The sequence below is a fragment of the Eublepharis macularius genome, chromosome 8 (assembly GCF_028583425.1).
Source record: "Eublepharis macularius isolate TG4126 chromosome 8, MPM_Emac_v1.0, whole genome shotgun sequence".
In the NCBI taxonomy this organism is placed as follows: Eukaryota; Metazoa; Chordata; class Lepidosauria; order Squamata; family Eublepharidae; genus Eublepharis; species Eublepharis macularius.
The window spans coordinates 47,009,801-47,033,135 of record NC_072797.1 but is presented as its reverse complement, the minus strand read 5'-3'; positions in this window follow the sequence as shown (position 1 = coordinate 47,033,135).

Sequence of the window (23,335 nt, the reverse complement as noted above, 5' to 3'; positions counted from 1 at the left end):
CAAAATCAAGCCAAAATCGGTGGGAACCTTCCTCTAACTCCTCTCTAACAACCCTCCAAGTTTCAGACCGATTTGACTTTGGGGGGCCATGTTATGGCCCCCCAAACCAGGTCCCCTCATCCTCGCCTAAGAAAGGGAAAAGTGAGCGTCTTTTTAGCTTGCTGCTGCTAATCTTCTTCATTATTTCCTATGGGGGGAAAATGAAGAGGCAGGCTTCCTTTGCCAGGGGTGGCATTTTGCATGCAAAATGCCCCCCAACCCTCAGGGACCCTTCTCCCACCTCTACTCCCACCACCCACCAAGGCTCAGCCTGCTCCCACTTGGGAGGGCCATTTCATGTCCTCCCCAAGTAGGTGCTCTTTTCTCTACTAATTACAGCTGGGGGAGGCTTGTCTTGCCAGGGGTGGCATTTTGCATGCAACATGCCCCCCAACCCTCAGGGGCCCTTCTCCCACCTCTACTCCCACCCCCACCAAGGGTCAGCCAGCTCCCACTTGGGGGGGCATTTCATGGCCTCCCCAAGTAGGTGCTCTCAGCCCCCAAAGTCCACCCCCTACAGCCCCACACAAACCCAATTCCCCCCCAGCTGCCACACACAGACCCAAATCCCCACATTAGCCCCTCACAGGCCCAAATCCACCCCCAGCAGCCCCACATCCATAACCCCAGGAACAGGCTGGCAAAGGCCAGCCCTCTCCCTTTGTTCCCTATGCTGGGAACTTCTAAACTCTCTTTCCCTGGGCAATTCTGCACAGCCCAGGGGTGCCACAATGGTGGGCACACTTCTGAGTGCCAGCTGGTCCCTGTGAAAGAGCACCTGAACCACAGACACCCTCCCTCAAATTCCCCCACCACCTACAGAGATGGCTGACCAGCCAGCCCCATTGTTCCCTATGATGGGAACCAACTGCACAACAAAGAATAAAACACGAACAACACAAAATAAAGTTTTTTAAAAATCATTTTCTCCCTTTCAAAGTACAAGTAGGCAAAGCATTATGACACATTACACCAGCAGTCCCCCACACAGAAAAATAACACAACTCACTTAACATCAGAGAATCACAAAAGCTCAATTCCTGTCAAAAACACTTTATTTCTTTAACCAATTTTGGGTTGATTCGGTGGGAAAATGCCTCCCCCAGGCTTTTTCCCATTGAAAAAGCTAACCCAAATCAACCCGAATCAACCCAAATCGGCTGGGAGATTCGGGTTTGCCAGATTCGGGAAACACGAACCAGGGTGCCTTTGCACACCCCTAATGTTGAGGAACATCTATGCCAGTTACAAAGAGCCTTCAAGATCTCTGCAATCTTCAATGAGTACTGCCCATTGCTACGGTTCTCCTCCCATCTTATCACATAATTAAGAATAGGTTTGTTTGATGGGATAAATTGAAAGGGAAGGTAACTGGTAGAGTGGGAACTCTCATTTAAGCAAAGTCCAAATTCAGGGTAAAGAATTCTTAACTGTGAGAAGTTATGGACAGAAAGACCCATCTTAAAATTTGCCCTCATCACTACTCCCAGAGGCTCCTCAGCTTTCTCAACATTTTGTTTTATAACTGTGATCATATTATGCCATGAACTTTTGTATAGATTATTATATATATTATTACAATATTTACTTGCATATGCTAACAATATTAAATACTTATTTAAATATTTTACTATCATTTTGAGCAGATCCAATATTTGTACATGGCTATTAAAATGAGTTAATTGCTATTCATTTTTGCAAGACTGTAAAATGAATGAATTTTTAAAGGCTATGTTGTCAACAAAGTTTATTATGTACTGTTTATGGATAAGATTTTTGAAAATTAAAGAGCTTCTAGCTCTGGTCTTGGTGCTAAACCCTTTGCCTGGTTTCATTATTTATACTCATACACTTACCTTGATATTCACAATCTGTAAGACTACAGTTTTCTTCAGGATAATTTATACTACTGCATTATGACACAAGCTCAAGTGGCCTGTATGATAAAGCTCTACTGAGTTTAATAGAAGTTGTGGGTTCTTTGCTCTGCATCCCTGGAAATGAGGTCATATGACTTTTTTATAGCTTTTCAATTTTTTCCACTCATAGTCCCCCCCCCCCTGCTTCTTACAAGTATTGAGCTAACAATTTTAAGCCAAATTCTCTCAGGCTTACTAACCTCCAAAAGCAAAAGCATACAAATCTTTACAATGAATATATCTTCAAGAAAACGACCCATTGTTCCACCCACACCTGTGCCATTCTAATGTCGATCTCAGGTTCATTGGATTCTGGAGCTGTTATAGTGTTTGAGATAATACAGTGCTGGAAACAATAGTTGGAGGGTGGGGATGCAGAAAAACAAATAGATGAAACATTTCAAGGGGCATACAATTCAAAAGCTCTTCTTAATTGATCTTGGGGATAAAAAACAAACCAACCTCTATTAGAGAATCACTTTGACAATTCTCTCGCTGTTCCCAGTGTTGCACTTAGGAGATCACCATCTCAGCAACAATATCTAATTGGCAGTATTTTCAAGTGAGGCTGATCTCCTACTTCCTGTGCAATACTTTGTCACTGATAATGAGGCACTAAGGAAATACTAAGTGTACCTGCAGAGAATCTAGAAATAGGTAATATTCTGAAATGATCTGGTCAGTCTTATGTTTATTGGCCACCAGGTAGACCAAGAGTAGTGGATGACCTTTATTTTGGCCAGTGTGACATAAATTGAGTCCAGGTTATGAGAGAGCATCATTTTGATGCACATTACAGTAACTTGGAATGGTTTGGGTTTCATCTACCATGTCAGGAACAAATCAGACTGCAGTACTAGAATAGCAGGCATGTTTGTAGGCCTATGCTGCCTCTCTTTCTCCTGTATGCCTCAATCACCTGAATTGAGTTCTTGAGACTTCTAAGCTGATTAATTTCGGTGCACTTAAAATGCTTAGAATTGCATTCTTGGCCACTTATTCATTAAGGGAATTAGTCATAGATGGAAGGTATTCAAAATGGCCTGCCTGAAGAGGCCAGGAGAGCCCAGCGCCAGATCTAGGGTTGCCCATGCCCGGGGCAACCCTAGGCTTACCACCTCTCTCATGCACAGTGCCCACCCACTCCCTGTGCTGCATGATGACGTCACTTCAGTGATGTCATCACGCAGGGCAGAACGGCGGAGGCAGCGTGTGGGGCTCGGAAGCCGCCCACACCATTCGCCTCCCCATAGGCGAATGGTGTGGGTGGCCTCGCAGCCCCCTGCGCTGCTTTCACCTGCCCTGCAGGACGGGGCGGCTGGCTTGCTGCACACCCCCTGCCCTGCAGGGCAGGCAAAGGGCAGCGTGGCCACCCACGCCATTCCCCTGTCCTGTGGGGCAGGTGCATGGCCAGTGGCTTCGTAGCCCCCCGCACTGCCTTTTGCCTGCCCCGTGCTACAGGGGCGGCCAGCTTGCTGCACACCCCCTGTCCTGCAGGGCAGGCAAAAGGCACCGTGGCCACCTGTGCCATTCGCCTGCCCAGCCGGCCGCCCGCCCTCTGTCCTGTGGGGCAGGCGAATGGTGAGGGCGGCCTTGCAGCCCCCCACGCTGCCTTTTGCCTGCCCTGAAGGAAAGGGGGTGTGCGGCAAGCTGGCCACCCCCTGTCTCACAGGGCAGGCAAAAGGCAGCGCTGGGGGCTGCGAGTCTGCCCGCACTGCTGCCTGCGCCCTCTGGCAGCTGGCAGCTGCTCCCGGCGCCCCATCCCTGGTGGCTTCAGGGGCAGACTACCCCCCTGCCCCCCCTTGAACCAGCCCTGGGAGAGCCCCCACTCTCCCAGCTTTCCACAAACAATGCAAAACCAAATTATTCAAAAAAGGCCTTTGTATTGCAGAGAGGGGCTCTCAGATGCTTCACTAATGAGTTAAGGACCATAGACTTACGTACTACCTGTTGTCTTTAATACATGCTCTTATGAGCTACTTGTGCTTCATGTGGTCTAATGTCAGCCCTAGAATTATGTACTGTTTCAGCATTTCTAAAATCTTGTATTCGATTCTTACTAATGCTATGTCTTTGCAAAATTGTGTTTATTTGCTCTATGCCATTGTTTATGGAAATGTCCTTGAAATTGACTGTACTAATCTCACACTGTGTAATCAGCCTTGAGTCTCAGTGAAAAAGGCGGACTATAAACAAACAAACAAACAAAATGATGATTTAATCTCTCTTTTATTCTGTTACCTGCCTTAGGGAAGAAAGGTAGAGGTAAAAATCTTGTCAATAAATAATAAATAATATCCAGCAATAGTTTCACCTACACTTCTCTCCTAAACAATGAAATTGTATACTTCAAAACTTCTCAAGATTTGCTTCAAAGTCTACAAAGAAAAACATTGTTGTTTCATTAATGAATTGCTCTTAAAAGAAAGGAGCACACATAAAGTAAGCACCACCATCATACTTGTGGCAGCCAGACAAAGCACTTCACAAACCTTATGACACCCTTGTAAGGTAGGTCCTAGAATGAGAAGAAAATGCTGGAAAAAATAGTCCGCTCCAGGTTCAACTATGCAGCTTTGATAACTATAATGGCAGCTTTTTGACATTCTGACATTTGGCTATATATTATTATTGAAGATAATATTATTATCAACAATATATATTATTGAAGATAATATATATGTTATATAGCTTTTATGACAATGAGCTGAAAAACATTTTATTATCTCCAAAAAGGGCATGACTTTAACAAGTGTCTTAATCAAATGTTACACTGAAGCTAGTAGTATTCTGTTTGAAGTTAATGGTTGCTTAATATTTGATTTAAGAAAAAAGCTATTTTTTCTATTTTTAAAATAAAAAAGCAAAAAAATCCTTACTATTAATAGAAGTTCCTCATTATTTTGTTACAAGTAATGCAGTATAGAATGAAAAGGCATTACACAGGGAAAAAAGGAGCTCTCCCTCTAATTTAAAGACCTCCTAAAGTTCAAGCAGATTGAACCAAGGGATTTATTTTACAAAGCAGGTCCTTCTCTGCGCAGCTGCATTTATGTCTACTGATTTCTAAAATGGTGGCAGCTACCTGGAGAGCTTCAGACTGGGCATAGGTATAGGCATATCCCCAGCCCACCCTGCTCTGAATTCATTTCATTTTCCTATTGTTACAGTGACTGTCTGACAATTAAACTTCTACTTTTCTGCTGAAAACTATCCATTTCCCATGTTTCCTTGTTGTGGTTTGTTTAACAAAGTAAGGAACAAGATTGGCGTTTTTTCCATTATTCCCTATGGGGGACTTTTTCAAGGGGGAGTGGGGGCTGGAGTCATTGTTTTTCAAACAAATGTCACAAAAATTTCAACAGAGGGTCTTCTGCCTGTCCTTCAAAGAACCCCAAGTTTCAAACAAATTGGACAAAGGGTTTAAATTCTATGGGTCCCTGAACAAGCCAAGGTAAACAAAACTTTCTCTCCAACCCACAATGGAGGAAGGGAGGAGAATGGCAGCTCTCTGTAGCTTGGGATTGGTTGGGAGTGCTCTTACTTACCCTTGCAAGGGTCTGACTGGAAGGGAGAGATGTCATTTTCAAGAAATCAATACAATCAAAGAAAAACATGTACTCATGCTGCATGGCTGGTAAGTAGAGGTGGGTACGGACCGAAAAATGGACCAAAGTTTTACACAGACCAGCCCAGTTTGGCATTCGCAAATAGGTGGGTCACGGGACATGCATTTTTCATGGACGCCATGACTTCTGGGGAGGTCCATCAGTCCATTGGTCTATGAAACCAGACGTCCTGGTGCTGAGCAATCAGTTCCCTAGGCAACGTTAGAGCTGCCTGCAGACCTTCTGCTGCCCTTGGAACACACCAGTCTTAGCCCTGAAAACCTTGATAGGCAGCTCTGGCTGCTAACCAGAGAGCTCCCACTATTTTTTATGAGAGCAAATAGTATATATAACACCCAGCGCTGAGCCACGGTTTCACTTTCCAGCTGGTTACCAAGTGAGGAAGTGCTTGTTGTGGGAGTTTGTTTTGGATTGCTCAAGAGGGAGGCTTGGAGCTTGTGCTGCAGCAAGGCTCTGGGAGCAAGTTTCCTCAGCTGAGGGCTCACTCTTCTGATTATTTTTTTTAAATTTCAGTTCTTATTTGGTTGTGGGGTGTTGGGCTAGCCTAGGATCTTTTTTTTTAAGGAAAATAGATTTTTTATTTTTTACAAACCTTTCTACTTACAAACTTCATTCCTTTACAGTACACAATTGTAAAGTTATAAAATTGTAGTTATACATTTGTTATATAATAAACATTCAGAACAGTATAACTTTAACTCTTTAAGGGCTCTGGCCCAACCCAGTCTCAGGGCTGCAGTCAGGCTCTGGGATCAAGCTTCTTGGGCTCCTTGAGGTCTCACTCTTCTCTCTCTTTTTTTTCTTTTCAATTCTTATTGGATTGTGGGGTGGTGGGATGGCCTAGGGCTCTGCCCCAACCTAGTCTCAGGGCTGCAGCAGGATTCTGGGAGCAAACTCAGGGGGTTCGAGTGTGCTTGGGGAGATAATAAGACTCTCCTGCAAGGGGAATTAAAATTGCATTCCCCAAATGTAGGGGAAGGCATCCATCTGTTCATTTTTCCATCGCAGGCCTTGTGTTGGTGAGGTGGATTTTGGTTGACAGGAGGTGAGACAGTTTCTTATTTTGAGCAATTGTCCCTTGCCATCCACTGAAAGTCATGCTAGTCTTAGTCCCTGAGGTTTGCTCCTCATCACAAGGGGAGATCCATTCTGCTTCCCCACAGTTGGGGAAGTCCTTCCTCTCACCCAGCCCATATGGGGGATGGACTCTGGCAGTCACCAGTTCTGTCTATAAGTGATGGTCCTACTAAAGACTCATGTAAAACTTGGTGGCTTCCCTCTCTTGCTGCCCCTAGGGGAGGTGGGTTCCTGGTCACTGTCACCACTCTTTCTTAGAGGGGATAGTCCTCCCTTTCCATCTCTGCTTCTTTCTAATGGGGGTGGAGATGGCCCCTCAAAGTAGAGTCTGAACCAGCACCACCTTTCCCCTGGGTTGAGAAGAAAACTCTCATGACCACCATGTCAGTGAGGTAGGTTCTAGGGACTGACAGACACATCCAGGAAACCACGCTATCAGACTCAGCAGCTCAGCATTAGCACCATGGGCTGCCTACCAGCCCTCTCCCAAATAGTCTGTGTCCTGAGGACCTTTCAGGAGTCAGGACAACACCAACCTCCTCTTCTCACAGCCACCACATTAGTGAGGTGGGTCTGGGTGGAGGCAGGGAAGGTACTTATTTGGAGCACCTGTCCCAACTTGGAGGGGGAGGCATATGTTTCTTCCCTCACAGGCACCCCATTGGTGAAGTGGGCTTTGGGTGGTGGCACCAGCACTTGATTGAGGGTAAGGCCTTTAATCTAAGACACATTCCCCAAGGGTGGTCCCTTCCTTTCCCTTCTGTGCCATTGCAGCCACCCCATTGGAAAGGTGAGTTCTACAGATGGCCATCTCTTCCAAACAGGAGGGGGGGACCATCAATCACCATCATGTTTTATGGGTGGGAACAGGCCCTTTCCTCAAGGGGCCTCTGAATCACCGTTCCCAATGGTGGGGAAGGCATCCATCCATTTCTTTCTGTTCCAATTCTCATTCCTCTGGGTGTGGAGAAGTCTCCCTCCGAATATGGGAGCGGAAGTCATCTTCCCCCAGACATGGGGAAGGGTCCTTTCAAGTACAAGAGCCCAAGTCTCCTTCCCCCAGGAGTGGGGAAGGCTTCTTCCAAATGAGGGAGCCCAAGTCTCCTTCCCCCAGGCATGGGGAAGGGTCCTTCCAAATAGGGGAGCACAAGTTTCCTTCCCCCAGGTGTGGGGAAGGGTCCTTCCAAATACAGGAACACAAGTCTCCTTCCCCCAGGCGTGGTGAAGGGACCTTCCAAATAGGGGAGCCCAAGTCTCCTTCCTCCAGGTGTGGGGAAGGCACCCTCCTGGGCCCACAAGGAGGAGTCGTCCACCAACGAATCCCACCTCATCAATGCAGTGCCCCCCCCAGGCAAAAAGGAGGGTGTTGGGAGCTGGTCCCACCTCCCACTAAAGGAATCCATCACCCCCGGGGGAAGGAAGGACAGCAAGCCCCCGTCCGCCTCCCGGGCCCACGAGTCCTCCTGTCTGTCTCCCCATGCCCAGGTCTGCCTCCTCATGATGCTTGTTCTCCCTCCCAGACTTGGCACTTCCAGCCTCCCCTCGGCCAGCCCGACGGAGAGATTTCTCTTTCCCCAAGGAGACTCTCCTTCTCCCCGGGATTAAGTTCCCTTCATGGATCGCCTCAGTCCTTTCCTGTGCAAGGATATTCCTGTCTACCCAAAGAACATCCACTCCCTCCCCCCAAATTTAACCTCCTCTCATGGATTGTCTCTGTCCTTGTGTCCTTTAAAAGAATATTCCTCCTGTCTCCCCCAAAACATCTTGACTGTCCCCTCACAGCATACTTCTCTCCCCCTCCCCACTCCAGCCCCAGAGCAGTTTTTCTGCTCCCAAGAACCATCATTCCACTCTGGTGGCCATGATTCCATTCTCAGAGGAAGATTCTCCAATTCTATCTCATGTTTTTATTGCAACTTTTTGGTGCTGCCAGCCAATGCAAGACAATTTACAGCTCCTATTCTATCTACTGGAAGTTTCCTGGGGGTAGCTGCTTTGGAGGTCTGTAACTCAGACATTCAAAATGCAAACTTTGAGAGTGTTTGTGGGAGGGTCTGCTGAATACTTGCTGCAAGTTTGGCATCTGTGAATGTGAAGGGGTGGTTCTAGAGCCTCTGGAAGTGACAGACCATGGACCAACGAACCTGTCCACGAACCGGGATGGGTGCATGACGGGCCCGTGGTCCATATATATATGGCTCAGGAGTTTTGTTTTGCACACCTCTACTTCATATGTCCAGTTTTGGTATATACTTGCCTCTTCTTTTCAGGTTGAGATGACACTGAGGTAAATGGGTTAAACTGGGTGGACTTGAAAGGGAGGATATGGTCAAATATTAGTATTCCTCAGTCACTCTCTTGACTTGCTTCAGCCCTCCATTACTGTTCCAGCTTGCTATTATTTCAATACTTTCTATCCTTTCACTGATGCAGATAGTAATCAAAAGATCAAGGGACACCCTTTGAGGCATTAGGCATAGCACCATATTTTAATTTTATATTAGTCATTCTCCAACTAAACTGGACAGGGGGATATTCATAGAATATTTATGCCTTAATCACATTCACCTTACCACTTTTTACTTTAAGCAATGATAGATAACCTTAATTAGTTATTTGAAAAGTAATTAGAAATCACATATATGGTTACACTCCATAACTATTAGCAGTTAAGGAAATGTATATAGTCCAAAGCCTCTCTGGATAAGCATAAAGAAAATTACTAAGCTTAATCGCTGTGATATTCTTTTCAGAGCTACCTCTTGTTTTATTTCTAAAAGGTCTTTGGAGTTATAAAATTAATTTACCAGACATTTAATGGAATCCTTTCCAGAAGTCAAAAGTTCGTCCATTAAGTGCACTGAATGGAATCCTGATCTGATTCAGTATGGGTAAAGTCTGTTCAGTGAACGCAGTATGAAACTAATTCCTGATATTTGGTATCTGGGCTATTTCAAGGGGATGTTCCAATGATGCCATGTGAATTTGGCATCCTAGTGGCAAAAATGTAAATGTGATCAGCTTGTAATTTTTTGCACTGTGCTTTATTTCATAGCTCTATCTTATCTGTCAAGATTATGAAACCTTTGTTCACATAATTAGCTTCTTCACTCAATCAGTCCTCATGGTGACCTTAGTGAAAGGCAATTTGTGTATTCTAAATTGGAAATGCTAATAAGATATCAGAAGGAGGAATTTGCTGTTGGTTTAATGAAGCCATGGAGTGTCTTTTTTTTGGACAAAGACACAGCTACTAAGAAGGGGAAATATTCATTAGGTTATCAAAGCAAGAAGTAAATATGTCCAATGTAATCTTCAAAACTTGTATTGTCTACTATACATACGCATGTGGTAGGTTGTGTATAGACATGGGCATGAAACAGAAAAAAACCAAAATGAGAGTTTCATGTTTCATCACAATCTATGAATCGTAAATCATGAAATTTCACAAAATTGACACGTTTGCCAAAATGATTGGTTAGTTTTGTGATTTGTCAGAACCTGGGGCATTTCGATGGCCCCCTTCATACCTGGAGATGCCAAACTTGTAGGGAGACTTCAGCTGGCTCTCCTCCACCCACCCTCCCAGTTTGCAATATGTTGATCATGAAGGTCAATGAGAAGGGTGGGAAGTGCTGCCAGAGTGCATGATTGAAATGGAGACTGGGAGTTGCTGGATCAGAGGAGGACGAAGGATCAGCTGTGGTGTGGAGCTGGGTTTCGTGGGCTCTGAGTCCTCAGAGGATGAAGACCTCAGGGAGGATGACAGGGGAGAGAGAATGCCAAGCCCCTCCAGAGTCAGCCGCTTGGAAGACCAGCAGGAACCCTTACCAGAGCAGGCTGAGGAATCCAGGGCAGACTCAGAGACAGAGGCTGTTCCCCTACCTGCACCAGCAGTTGAGACCAGATCAACATCCCCACCCAGCTCCCCTGAGCCTGAAAGGCAGCATAGGGTGCGGCAGCGTCTTCCTGCACAGGAAAGGAGACGAAGTGCAAGGCTTCAGGCACTCAAACAGCGGTGTAGTGACCTTGAGTCTTAGCAGGATGCAGCACTGCCCTGGAGGTGATTGCTCTTAAGCCGGGACGCCCTTCCCCTCATTGCAGACACACCTGCGCACAAACCTGCCTGGTCCTATTGTGACCCAGCTCTGCTCTGACTGTTCTCTTGGCTCTGACCTTTGAATTCGGCTCCCCAGACTACGCTCCCTGCTTGCTCCCCGGTCGGCTTGGTTATACTCCGGACTCTTAGAGAAGCTTGAGGCAGACTCCCCGCCTGCATTCCAGCACACTGGGCCAGGAAGACAGAGTGAGGGGTGGATGGCAGGCAGGGACAGTCCCAGGAGTGTGGGATGTGGAGGACAAGCTGGATGTTTCTCCAAAACCCCGCCATTCATCCCGAGAACAGGAGGTCTGTGGTTGGCCGACAGACCTGCCTAACAGGATTTGGAGGGGTGAGATTGGTGTGCCCGTGGCTACAGAAGGCCCACCTCCTTGGTTGCCTAGGGGATTGTATAGGGCAGTATGGAAGCTCTCCAGATGGCTGTGAGTGCTGCCAATCAAGGGTAAGTGAGGTATGATTGGGGTTTCCAATTGCAACAAAAGGACTGGGCCCATTGTTGCCTAGGGACTCAATGGATCAGCATCAGCCTGTCTGCAATTATGAATCATTCATGAAGCTAACGAAAGAGGCCAAAAAGTCGTGAATTTTGTGATAATTTCGTGATAACCACAGCCCCACAAAACACTGTTTTGCGATACACGAAATGGCCCATTTTGTGATGAAATTTGCTTCGTATTTCTATTCATGCCCATGTCTAGTTGTGTATGCACTCAGATTTGTGTGTGCATGTGTGTGCATGCATGTGCAATGGTTAATGGATACCACATTTGGTTAGCTTGCCTATCCCTCAGTGTGTTGGTGATAAATAACATGCAGCTCAAAAATCCTGCTGTTCTGTCCTCTTCTTGACTTGAAAGTATTTCTCATCATGTACTTGTGCTCATTCCTAGAGAAAATTAAGAAGAGCACACAGGTGGCTGTATATTTTCCATATTAATTTAAAATTAATTTAATGTTCAAATGCATACATTGCCTTATCTCTTCTACGGTGCCAGCGTTTTACAATCCCTGGAAAAAATGCTATATCAAGTCCCGGGAATGACAGCGCAAACATTTCTAAACAATAAATAATTTTTTAAAAAAATTATTTTCAATTTTTATTCCGCCCTCCCCATATTTCCAGCAGGCTCAGGGCGGATCCAGACCAGAATATACTTCTCCCATTGTGGAATAGGATGGAAGAGAGATATAAGGGGCAGGACAGCAAAAATTGTCAAGCATTATGAGGACTAGAATCCAGGCCTCCTGAACTGTGTGTGGCAAGTCTATTTGAGGTTACAAAATGGAGGATGGTATAGTTATATTATCTTCCCAAGTTCCAGCAAAATTCTACCTATTCCCCACTAGTCTGACTTCCTTATAAAATGTCTCCAAGTCTGGCCAGAGTTGTTGCCTGATCCTCTGGCAGACTGCATCTTGATTGTAAGACTACCAGTGTGTTTTCCAAACATCCTATTTTTTCTGCATTACTAGACTAGCTGTTTTCCCACCTCTTCCTAGATTTCTTTGAAGGTCTATTTAGCCCATTGTCTGGAGCTCAGGTTCCATTCTGGTGGGACTCATGTCACCTAAGACTCCTCCTTGACTGCCAGTGTGCTAAGTGCTCTTCAAAGTCTCCCAGATGGCAGTGATTTCAAAATCAATGGAATTGGTCAGAATATCCTTTATCATGGGGGGGGGGGGGAATTCAATGAGAATGTAATGTATGTGCTTCACAATTTGTTTGCATCATTTCTGCTCAACACCAAAATATTATGAATCCATCTGAGTTACTCAGCTTATTACAAGCCAGTCAATGCCAAGTCCATGTAATCATGCACATTTTATGTGGGATGTTGTACATTCCAGAGTCAAAACGATTATGCATAATAATGTGCACTTATGTTTACCCCTGGTTGAAAATACTATGAGTTCATCCATTTCTGCATCTACTTGAATTTAATCATTCACAGTAATTATTATCATTTTAAAAAATTCCAAAGTTGAATTGGAATTAAACTAAGTCTAAGGAGCTAGTCACTGGTGGCCACATGACTGATACATCAAACACTATCAGTGGTATGCCCATCACTTGTAGAAAGTGTGGGATCTAAATATGGTACACAGATGGGGACAAAGAAGAAATGTCTAGGTGTGAGATGAAGCACCATGTCTACAACAAATGTCTAAAGGGTTTGGGGATTTCCATTTAGAAAAAAAGATAGTTAAAAGATAGACCTGAAAAAAATGTGTGAAATTATGAATGTTCTGGAGCCAGTAGGTAGGAAGAAATAATTTTGCCTGTTTTCATAATATTGAACGAAAGTCCATACAATAATAACGATTATCCTGGGTTGGGTCCTATTAACTATGAGTGGAAGGTACTTTCAGATGCTGACATTGCCTGCTTCCCCCTGCTCTCTATCTTTCTAACTCTTTGGTTTGTCCCCCTCTGAAACCTGAGGAAAGGGACAATGCTGAATCCTCCTCTTACAACACCTTCTTCCCCTACCTTTTCTCTAATGCTATGCAATGCCAGACTGGTGATACACAAAACTGCCCATCTTACCATGTTGATGCAGGAAGAAAAAATTGACCAGATTTACATAACTGAGATGTAGCTGGAAAAAAATGCTGTAGTGTGTCTGTCCCAGCCAACGCTGCCTAATTATGTGGTCCTCCACCAACTCTGCACAGGCAGCATAGGAAGTAGGTTGTTATTATGCTCTGTGAATCTTTCAACTTCTGCAGACTTCTGGTATTGACTGTATGCTCTTTATATTAGGAACTAAAGATAGATTTGGTGTTCTGATTGTTTACTTGTTGCATAGTTCCCCAGCAAACACTTTTTCTGAGTTGGCAAAGTTATTCTCATACATGGTGCTGGAGACACCTATACTGATTGTTTTGGGTTACTTCAATATCTGTGCTGAATGTTCCTTGTCAGGGCCAGCCCAGGATTTCATAGCTTCTTTGGCAGCTATGAGTTTCTCTCACATGAAAAAGGCCATGAGTTTCTCTCACGTGAAAAAGACCACGTTATCTCTGAGCCTTTGAAGGAAGGTATTTTGAGATTTAAGATCTGGCCTGAATCACGGTCTGATCTTTACCTAGTGAAGTCAAGGGTGAGTATGGCCCTGGGATTCGGTTTCGTTTTCTCCGCCATGTCGGACGCTCCTCTTCGCTGGCTTGAGAGGAAGCGGCCGAGCACCCTGTCCGGGCGGCTGATCTGCGAAGATTAGCCCCCAAAACTCCCAGTGAGGGAGGCTGGGTCCGGGACGCTGCGGGAAGAGCCCCCCAGAATCAATGCGGGGGGTTAATTGCCCGTTTGTCCCTACGGAGGCCGGCGGACGTGCGCGGCGCCTCGAGTGCTGCCGGGCCATGAGAAACGGCAAAGAGCAGAACTAGGCGAGAGCCTACAAGTAAGTGAATTCCTTCTGTTATTACAAGTGTACGTGAAGGAGAGGTGAGATCTGAAGCTAAGAAGGCTCACTCTTCCCCTTTGCTGAGTCTCAAAATTTGGTTGGCGCCCCCCCCCCCAAATGGCAACAAAAAAACAAAGTCCTGCCCTTGGCAAGTCAGTTTCGGCTGCCTTAAAGGGAGAATCGCTGGAGGAAATTGTACGGAGGGCGGTTGGTGAAGCTATAAAACCCTTTGTTGACAAGCTGAATGAAACAGATCAAAGGGTGGGCTTAATTGAGAGCGAAGTGAAAACCATCAAGGAAGCAGCGGGGGGCAGAGAAGTCTGCTCGGGAAAGTGCGTCACTTGTGAAGGCTACGAATAAAGAGCTTAAACTGGTGGAGAATCAGTTGATCGGGCTACAAGTGGAACGAACACAGACAATTTTGTGCCTCCAGAATGTGAAAGAGGAGGAAAACGAGGACTTATGGGGTCTTGTCTTGGAACTATTGGCGACACCCGCGAGAGCAACTAAAGAAGAAGTTAAAAGCGCCATTTTGGAAGCCCGTCGGGCTACTTCAAAGTATGCAATGAAGCGTTAGTTGCCGCGCGAGATCATCATCGATTTTTCATCTAAGAGGATCCGGGACACTATCCTATACAATTCATACAATGCGGATTTGGACTTCTTGGGGAACAAAATTAAGATATTGAAAGACGTCCCATTTCTAGTCCGGAAAAGACGTTTTAAGTATAAAAAGTTCGCAGCTCTTCTGAGAGAACGTGGAATAAAGTACAAATGGTTATTTCCGGAAGGAATCTGGTTCACCCATAAAGATCAAGCCTTTAAGATATTATCAGAAGATCAACTAAGGGATTTTGAGGACAGGAACCCAGAATTCCAGTGCACCAAGCAAGACGAAAAGGAGAAGTCTGAGGGGGAGGGGGAGGAAACGAGCACTGCGGCTGCAGCTGCGCAGAGAGAACTCCGTCCGGGACCCAGGAGGGGAAGAAAAATTTAACTTGAAATTAAATTGTAATTTGCATTTAGTAAGGTCAACCACTCCATCAATATAATATAAAGCTTTAACTTTTGAATAATGGCAGTATGAAGGGAAAACAGAAATGTAGTGTTTAGTGTTTAGTGTTTGTAGGGTACCTTCCCCTTTTTCCACCCCTCCCTGCCTCTCTCTTTTTTCTCTCCTCTTTCCTATCCCTTGTGCTATTGTAGTCTTTTGTAGTTACTGTTTTGTAGGGTATGTATGTATGTAGTAGTTGTATGTTAGATATTGAAAATAAAAAAATTATATATATAAAAAAAGGGTGAGTATGGCCCTGACAGCTCATAAAAAGAGGGAACCCATTAAAATGGTCTACCTATGGTCCTTATGGTCCTTTTGGATTCCAAAATTCTCTGCAAGATTTTAGAATTCTAAACATAGGCTTCATTCCTCTGTTCAGGCTCCAGTGCCAGCTTGGAATGTGAAGCTCCTTTAAGCTATTAACAAGAAGCCAACCTCTTACATCTTTGTGGCAGAAGCCAGCCCATGGTTCACCACAGAGTTGCATGACCTAAACAAGGTTGGCAGATGTTTAGAAAGACTCTGGCAGAAAACTTGTGCTGAATCTGATAGTGTGTGCTACAGAGCCCATTGGAAGACCTATGAGGCAGCAGTGAAAGCAGCAAAGAAACATTACATCTTTGTAACCATTGAATCAGTTAAATTATGTACATCCCACTTGTTTAGGGAATCTTGACATCTTTTGACTCCTAAATCTGAACCTTTACTGCCTTAAGAACAAAAAATTAGCTGTGATGCCTTTGCAGAGTTCTTTGATGATAAAATAGTACAAATACTGTCTGATCTGGATGCAGGCTCTAATACAGAAAAGACAGAAGAAATGCTAAACACAGTGTTCTGAACCGTTATGAGCTAGTTACTGTGATGGATATTGACAAGATACTGTAATCCGTGAAGGCCACGTGCATTGGATCGTTGCCCATTTTGGCTGCTAAAATCTTACAAAGACCACATAAATGAGTTCTTGATGTTTATCATAAATCAGTCACTAACTCAGAGGACCTTCCTTCAACCACTCAAAAAGGTGTTCATCAACCCACTACTTAAAAAAAAAAATCCGTAGACAAAAATGACCCTTTTCGCACTTACGGTTTAAACCGCCATTTATGAGCATTCGCCCCGATCGCAGTGGCTTCGGCATTGCACCTGTTCATTTCACACTGTCCACTGCAATTTCGATTTGGTGTCTGTGCTTCATTTCAAAACCTCGGTGCAATTTTGGGCTTTTGGGGCCTTGCAATTCACGTCACACTTTTTTTAAAAAAATTCAGCATGCGTAGTAACGTTGCAATGTTGGAACCCTTCCCCCCTTTTTGCTGATTGGGCTGTCCCCTGCCCACCGGAGAGGCAATTGGTGGCAGAGTTCTGGGGGAAAACATGTACCACTCTCATTTTTTTAAATCAAGCCAGGAAAGGGTTAAAATGCTGCCGATTAATCTCCTTCCAGGAAGCAGAGGCTTGTTTCCAAAGGGCTGTGCAAAATGCTTGGGTTTTTCCCCCCTCTTTGGCAAAGTCTGAAACATGCCTGGGAGGGAGGGAAAAGCAGCCATTTAATCCTTTCCTGGCTTTTAAAGCCAGGAAGAAAGTGCAGGAACATTACAACGTTGCAACCCATTCTTGTCTTTAAAAAAAAAAGAATGTGTGTGCATACCCTAAGGGAGGAAAGAGAAAGCAGCTATTTAACACTTTCCTTGATTTTAAAGCTAGCAGGGAATTAGCAGCAAGCTTAGGAATCATTCCTGGCTTTTGAAAAAAAATAAAACAGCATGCATACCGGGAGGAAGGAAACCAACGAAGAAGCAGCCTTATGACCCTCAGCTCGCTTTACTAAAAAAAATGGTGGACAAGGAGTTCAGAGAGCTGAGGAGGGTGGGAGTGGTTAATTCTGCACAAACCAATCAGCTTCCAGGGAAAAGGAGAGAGGGGGGGGAGAGAAGCAAAAAGGAGGCAAAAGTGTTCACATTAGCAAAATGCAGGCCAGCTGCCAGTTGGCAGCGAACTTAAAAAAACATCGGGGTATGTCCGCAGGGGGAAAAATTGGGGATACAGCGGACAAAAAGCGGGACTACATCCCATGACTGCTTTTAAGTGTGAAAACCTTGCAAACATGGGATGTGGAACAGGTACAAACGCGCTCTAAAAACCGAGTGCGAAATGTACCAATGATATAGCCAATTATCGCCCAGTCTCTAACCCGCCCTTCCTGAACAAAGTGATTGAGACAGCAGTAGCTAACCAGCTCCAGGTCTTTTTAGATCATTCTTGTGCTCTGCAACCTTTTCAGTCTGGTTTCAGACCGGGCTATGGGATGAACATGGCTCCTGTGGATTTAATTGATCATCTCTGCATGAATATAGATAGAGGTCATGCATCAATGTTGATCCTCTTGGATTTATCTGCAGCCTTTGGATACAGTCAATTATGCCATTCTTCTGAGGCATTTGGAAGCACAAGTAGGTATCGGGTTAAGTGCCTTGGACTGCTTTAAGCCATTCCTCATGGAATGGATTCAAACAGTTGCTGTTGGAGCCCAGCTATTTTCAGTGTGGAAATTATCTTGCGGTGTTGCTCAAGGAGCGATCTTATCCCCCATGTTAGTCAACCTCTATATAAAACCTTTAGGAGAAATAATTCATAGCTATGGAATTGGATGCCATCAATATGCAGCTCACCCAGCTTTATATCTTGCTATCCAAATCCCCTGGTGATGCAGTAGAGGTCTTCAGTCATTGCTTGACTGCTGTGGTCAAATGGCTGAAAGGAAACAAACTGAAATTGAACCCAGACAAGACAAGAGGTGATGTTGGCTAGGAAGGCAGAGATCTTAAAGGATATTGTTCTTCCCAACTTTGTTGGGGTTCCATTTACCCTGGCTGACTCAGTTAAGAGCCATGGGGTTATACTGGATCCAGCACTGTTGCTAGAGAAGCAAGTAAATGCCATTCCAAAAAAAGGCCTTCTCCCAACTCAGAGTACTAGCCTAGAAGATGGCCCCTTATCTTAATATGGCTGATCTGGCCACCTAGATACATGCCACGAGGACATCACTACTAGACTACTTTAATACATAGGTATCCCCTTGAAGTCAACTTGGATCCTTCAGTTGGTATAGCAATCCGCAGTTTAATTATTATTAGGAACTAAGCAGAGCATGCATATTACCCCCATTCTGCAGTCACTCCACTGGCTACCCTTAAGTTACCAGACTCAGTTCAAGGTACTGGCTATCACATGCAAAACCCTTCATGGCCTTTATTCTTTATATCTTCAGGACTTCCTCTCCCCCTATGCTCTCCCATGGCAGCTTTGCTCGTCTGAACAAGGCCTTCTGCAGATACCACCCTACAGTTGGGCAGAATTAACAGCTGCCCACACATTTGTTTTCTTTGTTCAAAAGCTCATATGACTGAAGAAATAGAAATATTGAGAAAGCAAAAAATGTATAAATAAACAAAACAATATCCTTTCATACATGCATATTATTGTTGAATGAGACCCTAGTTTGCTTGCATGTCTCCACCTGTTTTCATGAACACCTTTTAGTATCCTATCATTTTCATTCATTAAAATGTATAATTATGAACTTGCTTACTATTATTTAACTTCAGCAGCTACCATTTGTCATTTTGAAAATGGGAACAGTTGATAAGGTTGAAGAGCTTAATAGACATTTAAATACAGTGAATACTGGCATAATTATCTAGGGGATAATGTAGGGAAAAGGATAATAATGATGAATAGTAATTTATTGTCTCATGTTACTTTTTATGGGGAAAAATTAAATCTCTGCTAATTAAAATACACAAATAAATCTTTAGATGAAGAGAACTAGACTAAGGGATGTTATAAAAGCTCCATTGATAGGCTTATAAAATGTAGGTTTCATACTTCATTGTTCTTAAGAGAATAAAACATGTGACAAGCAAGTGATCAACTATTTTGTGTTACTTCTATGCTTAAAATAGCACTCAGGAAAATTATCAGTTTGTTCATAGATATTAAAATTAATTATGATAGTACTGTTATGCTATGTATACCATAGTGCTATACACCACTGCCTAAGTCCAGAGAGCAGTGTGCATTTAACTGCAGACTTGAAACTTTTCTGCATCCCTATTCATTTCAATTGAGGGGACCAAAGTCAAGTGTAATCAATGTATGTTACATAACGTACGTCTGAGGAACAGTCCTAAAGGAGATCCTCAGTATAGCTGCAGACCTGAAAAGGTACTGTCTGTCAGCCAGTTCCAGAACAGCCATCTGCTGTTCACTCTCCAGGGCTGTACTTGCAGCTGAAAGGGTGTAAACATTGCTTTGTTTTCTTTTCTTTCTGTAATTGTCTGGCTAATAAAGTCTTCAGCTCCTACCCTGCTTGTGTTTCTCTTAATTCCAAATCCTTGTATAGAAAAAGAACCATTGCCTTTAGCAATATATTTAATCTATGAGCAGGGTTTGAGGGTTTGGAAATGATGTGGTGCACAAATGCTGGCCAGAGCTGCAAGCTTGGGTGGCCAGGTATGGATGCCTAGGCCAGAGTGGTTCACATATTGAACCAGGTAACCCATTTGGTGTCATGGAACTCCCAACTGGTTGAGAATGAGCATCCAACACTAATGCAGTGACAAGGTGCCTACAAACACTAAGTATAGAGGGGGCAGAAAGCAGTGATGGGAATAGTTTGGGTTCCTCCCAATCCACTCTGTAATCAGTGGGGACAACTGGAAGCCATTTGGAAGCAGATACGGCAGGCATGTGATATCACTGCCTTAAAAGAACAACAGGCACTCTTGCTGGAGGCTTTGGAAGGTGAGAAGTACAGCTGAGATAGGGCAGAAGAGTGAGCTGTAACTATGGCTGAACATTTTGCTAAATTGAAACAGCAGGAAGTACAGGAAAGACTAGTGTGGTGAAGTACACGTATTCTTGAGGATGGGAAACCAACCCTAAGAAAATTCAGTGTCTGATTCAACATGCACAGTTTCTAGGCATGATGTGAGCTGGACCTGGACGGCATATATCTGAAAAGATGCTAAATGTAATAATCACTCTGATGCTCCCAACCTTCAAGAATGAAGCCCAGCCCACTGTAGGGTTGATGGACTTCTGGAGGCAATACATACCATACAGTCCTATGACCAATTTGTCAAGTCACCAGGAAGAAAAGCCTGTTTAAATGTGGAAGGGAGAGTGCCAGAAAAAGGTGAAGGATCTCCCACTTGAGTTACAGATATCTGCCAACCAAGAAATGACTGAGTAGAATCTGTGGCAGAAAGGGCAAAGGAGACTAAGGGTGCCATTCAGTTTCTGGTCTCTAGTCCCCTTTTGAACATCAGCTGCTTGCATACTACTTGACTTTAGTTAAAACTGAGACTTGCTGGCCAGGAGCCAGTAGTGATGAGGCCCAGTGTACCTATAATGACTTGAGTGAAAGACAAATCAGCCAGCCTTCATGCTGGCCGAGTTTAATAGTCTTTCACAATAAAATAGAAATGGTACATATCTGAGCAGACCTACCTCCTGGGCCTCATCAAGCGAGTGCATTGCAAGAACATGTGTTGCTCTGACACTCAGAGAAGAAGAGTTGGAAAAGGAAGTAGAAAAGTTGAGAGAAGCTTCTATATATGTGCAGGCTATTTGTAAATCCAATTGGTTTACAGATGGATCAGCTAAATATAATGAATGGGCATGGATAGGGAGATCCATCCAATATGCAGAATTAATGGCTGTACTCATGGTAACAGAATATATTATACAACAAAAGGAATAAATGGTATATATATGTATTGATATATCTAATTCTCATCATAGCCAAAATCTGTGAATACTTAAATCTGGAGATTGTAGCCATGAACAGGATTGTAGAAAAATCTGAATTGGGCACTAGGAGTTACATAATCCCCTCAAACAATAGAAGCAGATCATGTTGTTTTAAGAAATGGATGCCCTCAGTGGCTGTTGCTAGGCAACCACAACAGTACTGCCAGCCATCAAGCCTTGGTTTCTGTCCATAAAAGGCAGGGGAAGGTAGAGGGAAGGACCCTTTCAAGGGCTATTCTGATCTTTGAGAGAGGACTTACTGAAGCCAGACCCACCAAGTGAAGGTGACATGCTATCACAAGACTTGCATGCGTCACCCAGGCTTGATTGCTTGCTACTGCTCAAGAGCAGCCACCCCATGAAAGCCAGTTTTGTGTAGTGGTTAGAGTTTAAGAATAGGATCTCAGATATCAAAGTCTGAATTTCCACTCTGCAATGGAATGTGTAAGTTGCTTAGGTTCCCATTGTGGAGAAAAGTATGATAGAAATGAAAAAAAATAATGTAGCTGAGAATGGGTGAGGGGGCAGTTAAAAGCTATATTGGTAAATGAGCAAGAAGGAAAGGAAGCAGGGAAAGGTGAGGATATGCCAAGAGGAAGGAAAGAGGAAATACTGTGGGGAGCAGGTACATGGGAAAGTGAGGTGTCCCTGCAAGTTCTTGCAAGTTCCCCACCACACAACTGGGCCACGGTGTTTCTAGATTTATGCTGTTGGGGATGGGAAGGGGGGAAATCTGAAGACAGATGTAGATAAAGGTAGATTGACTGGTCTGTGGGAAGGCAAGAAGGAAGCAGGGAAAGAAGAGGCTCTGGGGGCTTGCTGGGAAAAATTTTCTTCCTTATGCTCAGAGTACTCTAGTGGGAATCATAGTGGAATATGGAACCATAAGCACATGTTTATCGAGCACAAGTTTTCTCAGCCAACATGCTTATGCATTGCTCATTCGATAACTCGCTTACCTTTGAACTGCTGTGCTGTTCATGGTTCTGAGTCCCACACAGGCTCAGAAAGAAGAATTAAAAGAATCAGTTCTCCTAAACCTTGTCTATTGTCAAGCCTTGTATCATACCTCAATTCATTTTTCATGTTGGATGCATTCAAGTGCCCCAAATGATAAATATCTGTGGATTAAGATTAATTACATTCCCAAATTCTCACACATTTACAAAGTGGGCAATTAGCTGTATAACACTTTTATCTTTACCACAAGACTAATAATTTAGTTTATGAATAGTGACATGAGCAGTTAAATGTAAGAAAACTCTGTATTATTCCCTATCACACACCAAAGATTTTGGAACATTTTTATGTGTAGAGTTATAGCAGTTTTAGAGATTTTATTTATTTATTTAGAGATCTTTATTGCCATTTGTAATTTCTACCAATTCTATATAATTTTACCTTAAATCTTCTTGCATCTGTGGTGTATGTTCCATGGGTCACAATCAGAGCATCACCCCTTTCTTTTCCTGTTCAAATCTGTTACAGTTTTTTTTAAAAAAAATAATGAGCCATTTAGGCATTGGACATGGTACAAATATTGTTACAGTAGGGATATACAGCTTGGGGCCTTAGAGTTCATCAGGAATTTTAATCCCTGCAAGGCCTTAATTGTAAAAAGACCTTGACAACTGAGAGTCAAGGCCTCTGCCATGAAGTTGGAAGTAGTATGTCCAGTCCTAAAGAAAGCTACTTGGGACTAGACATGGGCATGAACAGAAAAAAACCCTGAACATGGTGTTTGTTGTTTGTTGCCATCCGCGAACAATGAACAATGAACATTGATGAACATGACCTGTTCACCAACATGTTCATTGTTAGTTGTTCATAGGGGCCAGCACGCTCTCCTCCACCCTTCAAGATCCTTACCGCACCACTCCCAGAAACCCTACCTGGGCAGGCAGCAGGAAATGTACCAATAATAAATAATAGCTTGGCCCAGAGCCTGGCAGCAGCCCTGGAACTTGAAGAGGTAGATCCCTACTGCACCACTCCCAGAAACCTTACCTGAGCAGACAGCAGGAAAGGTACCAGTAATAAATAATAGTGTCCGGAGCAGGCTCCTCCTGCCCCGGACTGGGCGCGCATGCCGGCCTCCCTGCCGCCCGCGGAGCTCCCCCCCCCACCTGCGAAGCTCCCCTCCCCACCCACGGAACTCCCCTCCCCAATCCCGCGCACCCCCCACACACCCCCCACACCCCTCGGGGACCCCCTACCTGCGGGGAGCATGGACGGGGCGCACGGCGAGCCGGGCCGAAACAAGGAAGCGCTCA